We start from the raw sequence: 6,545 nt of genomic DNA, 5'->3' as shown, positions 1-6,545 counted from the left end.
CCTCCAGGAGGGGCTAGGATTGCACCTCTTCCATCCACCTATCCATTGTTTAGTGTTCTGGAGGTCCTGCAGGATTGCCTGATGCTGCCATTACAATGTGTGAGGGGCCTGAGTTTTTCGCATCCCCAGTCACACTCTCAACCATGGGGTAGGGGGAGGATGTTGGTGTCTGTGCAAGGGCTACTGGGTTCCTGACAGGGGTCTGCTTTCTTGGTCACCATAATTTTGTGCGCCCTTTTTAAATGCAGAATTTTAGAGTGTATAAATTGAATCATCTGCAACAACACTTTATGGAGAAACATGCTTGTAATTTGAAAGTATTATCCTTCCAGAGTTAAGAAATAGTAGAGAATGATTTATTACAAAGAGATGGTAATTTAAAAGCAATTCTGGCTCTATATATTGCTGACTAATGAACCCATAGAACTGATATCATTTGTGAAATAGTAGCTATTTGTAGGTTTTATAGAGTTAATATATTAAATTGTGTAGTGTTTTATAAAGAGTTAAATAATATTTATTGATTTTAAGGTATAGTTGCTGCTATCGTTCCAGCTAGAGATTACAAATCATGTTAAGCTTATTGGAGCAAAACAGCACTATTTGTTTATGAATTTTTATTTTTTACAGTTTGTAAGTGCATTTTTGTCTCTGCATTAAAGCATTATTTCTTTAATATAGCACTTGGTGTGTTTCCATTGGTTTTTATTATAGTTCTCTCATCTGGTGGTGGCGTGCACACTTAACCTTACTTATGTGGTCTAGACACTGGCAGAAACTCAGCCCTGAGGGACTGCAAGGGGTGCTTATAGTGCTGCTGCCAATAGTATTACTAATTCAGACAAAGCATGATTGTTTGCCCTTATGATTCAGTTGATTTAAGCTAGCCAGCTACATCACAGTCATCAACTACATCAGAGTCATTAGAATAATTCTTGGCCTGTCCAGTACTCGCATTCATCTGATTTCTTTAGGATTCCAGTACTTCACTATCCATTTTATAGATGCTAAGTTTTACCTGCAACTTGCTCTTCTAAGATTAAAAAACCACGTGGATTACCTGACAGCAGTTGCAAATCAATACTCTTGTATAAAATAATAGGAAAGGGAATAGGTTCTGCTCATCACCAGATGCCACCAGGGCTGGTGCTCCCGTTAGCAGAAAACTGCACCGGCCTGGGGAACATGGGATCGAGCAGTCCTCTTTCTGTTTCATCGCGCAGGTGTGCATGCATAGTAGAGTGAAAAGCTGAACTTTAACAAAAAAGCCGGCTTTAGCTCTCTATTGAGCATGCGTTGGCCCCCGAACTTTGAAGAAAGAAGAAAGGAAGAAGAGAGTTGGTCATTTGCATGTACTCTGGGTGGTGCAATTTTCTGCTAACAGAAGGTATCAGGTAAACAATTACAATCACTGGGGGTGCCTAACATTTGGCATTGCCAAGGAGAAGTCTGTCTGCCTAATCTGTCCCCTCTATTAGGCTGATGTCCTATGCAGAGATTAGTCTTCTGTGATTGATCTCCATGACTAATCTTTCCTAAATGCCTTTCCACTGACACAGGGGTGCTGCTACCATGAGCAAGATGGGAAACATGCCTCAGGCAGCAGCACCTCCCAAAGTTACAAGGGGCGGCAAAAAGCAATCTACAGTAGCAATGCAGATCCCCCCCAGACCCCCTCCAGCGCTGGGAGGGCTAGGGTGAGTGGCATCAGAGGAGTCTCCTCAGGCAGCCCAGGGGCCAAAAACGTCCCTGCACTGACAACAAAGGGAATCGCTAGTGGAAAGGCCTATGCCTCGCTTCAGTTTTCCAAAATTGTGTAAAGTTTCCTCTTGCAGGCAACTTCTGAAAACGTTGAGTAGGCCTTTCTACCAACAATTCCATTTGCTTAGGAGAGATTACTAGACCGCGGTAGCAAAGATCTATCGTGGGCAACTACCTCTGTGTGGGACATCAGCCTTAGGGAGGCCAGGCTGTGTTAACAAATGCAATTATTGATAAAAACTTACATTTCTCTTTATAAAGCCCACTGATATTTACATTTAACTTTTTAGGTTCCTATTTAACTTAAATAAGAGATACAGTGTGTAAAGATCACTAGGCTGACGTGGCTCGTGTAACAGAATGTTCTCAGCTACTTCTGAACCTCTTGGGAAGCAAAGCTAGCAACTGTTGCTGTGTGCCTTGAAGTAATGGGGTGTGACTTTTATACAGCAGAGGAGTAAAAAATAGCTCTGTGCCCCAAGCATGATGCTCTGCATTCCAAAGCATTTGTATCAAAAATCTCACCTCTGATGTCTGCCAAGTGTTCTCACAAAACTGAAATCATGAGACAGTGATGTGATAAATAATTAATAAACAATAAATGTAACCGGCTTTTTCCCAACATCCTTCAGTGGACTGTATATCAATATTGTGCATTAAATACATGGATAAATAATCTTATTGCACATGATGGACAATGTGCAAAGACACACCTTATTCAGTTTTCAGGTAAAAAAAAGAGATCTGTTGTATTTAGCAGCTGACAATTTGTAATTAGTTTTATTAAAGTGGAACGCCACCCAAACACAACTTGAGCTTTTTGAAAAGTAAAAATAATTTCAAGGAATTTTGCAATATTCATCGATTGATAAATATGCAGCCTTTCATGATTTTCAATGTAATACTATGGTTTTGAACAGTTGCCTAGACCTAGTCCCTTGTTATCCTGCTAATCTGGCTGACTACTCAAGATTTAGTCCCTCCTCCCCTGCCAGGATTTCAAACTATGCAGAAAGAAAAGCACTGCTTTGCAGCTGGATTTCAGCATTAAAATTGGTATTTATTCATACTTTGTGAAGGAACAGATTACAGTGATATATCAGGTATATCAGGTATATCAGGGGTAATGTGTTGTGTGGGGCTTTTTAACAAATTTTAGTTTTGAAGCCAGAGTTCCCATTTAATATAATTGTTTGGGACAACTCCCACAGAATAAGCACTCTGGATAACACACTAGCTCCCATACCAGTGTTCTGTATTTGTATAGTTGGCAAATGTTGCACAGCACCCTACAAAGATTATACATCATTCACATCAGTCCTGATGCCGCCCCCCCCCCCCCCCATTTGCGCACTCTGCACTAGAGACAAAGTTTTGTTTAAAAAAATGGAAATTTCTCTTAATGGTAACTAGCTGCTCTCCCCTGTCACAGGCGACTAATCTCCCCGAACTATCATCCCACCGCCGAAAATGTAAGTCGCTGGTGGGATGACACATGCTGCGCAGTTACCTCACAGTTACCTTGCGAGGCATTTTCGGCGATTTGCCGAAATCACCTGCGACAAATCTCCCCGTGTGCCAGAGCCCTTAAAGGAACAGTAACACCATAAAATGAAAGTGTATAAAAGTAATTAAAATATAATGTACTGTTGCCCTGCACTGGTAAAACTGGTGTGTTTGCTTCAGAAGGCTACTATGGTTTATATATGGTTTATATATGCTGTGTAGCCATGGGGGCAGCCATTCAATGGAGAAAAGGCACAGGCAGATAGCAGATAACAGATAAAGCCCCATTATATTCTACAGAGCTTATCTGTTATCTGCTATGTAACCTGTGCCTTTTCTCCTTTTTTCCAGCTTGAATGGCTGCCCCCGGGGCTACACAGCAGCTTATTATATAAATTACAGTAGTGTTACTGTAGCAAACACACCAGTTTTACCAGTGCAGGGCAACAGTACGTTATATTTTAATTACTTTAAAGCTCTTTCAATTTTTGGTGTTACTGTTCCTTTAAGCTGGCCATACACGCACCGATAATATTGTACGAAACCTCGTTTCATAAGATATTCGGTGCGTGTATGGCATGTCGGCGAGTCAACCGATATCGCAGGAAGCTGCTGATATCGGACGACTCGCCGATCGGACTGCTTAAAAAATTTTGATCGGGCGCCATAGAAGGTACCTGACCAAAATCTGCCGTCAGGGCTGAATCGGCAGAAGGAGGTAGAAATCCTATTGTTTCTACCTCCTTATCTGCTGTTTCAGCCCTGAACGGTGTGCGACCGATGGTCGCACGAAAGATCGTCAGATCGCCACGTGTGTGGACACCTTTAGAGTGCCCCATCCACGGGACAGCTTTAGCTCAATCTTTTGGAAAAACAAACTGAGATAATGAATGTTTATGGCTCTATATCTAAATCCCTTTAGAAACAATTACAACTGAAAAACCAAAAAGCCAAATTTGGGTTTAATTATTTAAAACTAAAAGGCAGGGTGATTTGGATTGATCTCCAATAAATCTGCCTCTGCTTATTGAGAGTACCAGTTAAACTAGTTGGATTAAAATAATCTGTACCTAATTTTAGAGTTTTTAACCTGGCGGCATTGACAAGATATCTTATCCAATCCTGAAATAAAAATACTTCAAAAATCCCACACTGATATTTGATCTTGATTACACAGTAAATGGAACAATGTCCCTAGTGATTTTAAAAAGAGCCCTTAATAAAGAGATTTAATTTTTGCATATAAATATCTTGTTACATGTCATTGACTCAGTTATTCCGAAACCCCCTTTATGCCAGCCAAACATTTATTGACAGCCGCAGATAGGATAAATGCCACTTCCTTCTTATTGAGCTCAGAGAATAAGGGGATTGTGGTTATATTAGACCCTATTGATGGGTTTTTAATCCCCTGGACAGAGTTTAAGAAGAAATTCAATTTATTTGAAAAGGACAGATATTATTATCTGGTATGCAGTGGTCTGTCTGCATTTCAATACAACAGCAACCTTGATTTTGCAAATCACTGGGCAGACAGGGCAGTTTTAGAATTGACTGAACAACCCCATGATATAAAGAGTCATATCATTTCTGGTAAATGCTGGGATGCCTTTCAGCAAAATAGTCATGCACTGAATACAGTATCCTCTGAATGCGCTAATTATTCACAGCAGGTAGTGTCAACTCTTCTCAGCTAGTCAGGTCTATTCTGTATTTTCCAAGCAGAATGCTGGAGGGCTCAACAGTTTAACCTTTATTTAAGGAATGAGAATTCTATTGCAAAATCTTGTTGTTCTAAGAGTGAAAAAGCTAATGTAAACTTGTTTTACTACTTTTGCTACTGAAAAGATTTTCGAGTCACAGGTTGAAAATACCGTATATACTCGAGTATAAGCCGATCCGAATATAAACCGAGGTACCTAATTTTACCTAAGAAAACTGGAAAAACGTATTGACTCGAGTATAAGCCTATGGTGGGAAATGCAGCGGCTACTGCTAAGTTTTAATAATCAAAATAAATACCAATAAAATTACATTAATTGAGGCATCAGTGGGGTATATGTTTTTCAATATAAGTTAACAAGCTCTGTAAGCGGAGAAGAGGGTCAACAAAAACAATATGAACACTACCCCACGCTCATTGCACATTGGCAAACTGGCAGCAGACCCAGTCCCGGAGGAGATGTAAGGGCAAATAAGTATTGCTAGTGGGAGCCTAGGCCAGGGCACTGGAGCGTCTGGTTGCAGGTGGCCTAATTTGCACACAAAGGAGAGAGGGTGCTATTCTAGAGGGACCCATGGCACCCAACTCGAGTATAAGCCGAGGGTGACTTTTTCAGCACATTTTGGGTGCTGAAAAACTAGGCTTATACTCGAGTACAGTGGTGTGAAAAACTATTTGCCCCCTTCCTGATTTCTTATTCTTTTGCATGTTTGTCACACTTAAATGTTTCTGCTCATCAAAAACCGTTAACTATTAGTCAAAGATAACATAATTGAACACAAAATGCAGGTTTTAAATGAAGGTTTACGTTATTAAGAGAGAAAAAAAACTCCAAATCTACATGGCCCTGTGTGAAAAAGTGATTGCCCCCCTTGTTAAAAAATAACTTAACTGTGGTTTATCACACCTGAGTTCAATTTCTGTAGTCACCCCCAGGCCTGATTACTGCCACACCTGTTTTAATCAAGAAATCACTTAAATAGGAGCTTCCTGACACAGAGAAGTAGACCAAAAGCACCTCAAAAGCTAGACATCATGCCAAGATCCAAAGAAATTGAGGAACAAATGAGAACAAAAGTAATTGAGATCTATCAGTCTGGTAAAGGTTATAAAGCCATTTCTAAAGCTTTGGGACTCCAGCAAACCACAGTGAGAGCCATTATCCACAAATGGCAAAAACATGGAACAGTGGTGAATCTTCCCAGGAGTGGCCGGCCAACCAAAATTACCCCAAGAGCGCAGAGACAACTCATCCGAGAGGCCACAAAAGACCCCAGGACAACATCTAAAGAACTGCAGGCCTCACTTGCCTCAATTAAGGTCAGTGTTCACGACTCCACCATAAGAAAGAGACTGGGCAAAAACGGCCTGCATGGCAGATTTCCAAGGCGCAAACCACTTTTAAGCAAAAAGAACATTAAGGCTCGTCTCAATTTTGCTAAAAAACATCTCAATGATTGCCAAGACTTTTGGGAAAATACCTTGTGGACCGACGAGACAAAAGTTGAACTTTTTGGAAGGTGCGTTACATCTGGCGTAAAAGTAACACAGCATT

This window comes from Xenopus tropicalis, chromosome 4 (genome assembly GCF_000004195.4).
Source record: "Xenopus tropicalis strain Nigerian chromosome 4, UCB_Xtro_10.0, whole genome shotgun sequence".
Taxonomy (NCBI): domain Eukaryota; kingdom Metazoa; phylum Chordata; class Amphibia; order Anura; family Pipidae; genus Xenopus; species Xenopus tropicalis.
Note: the sequence above shows the minus strand (reverse complement) of the source record.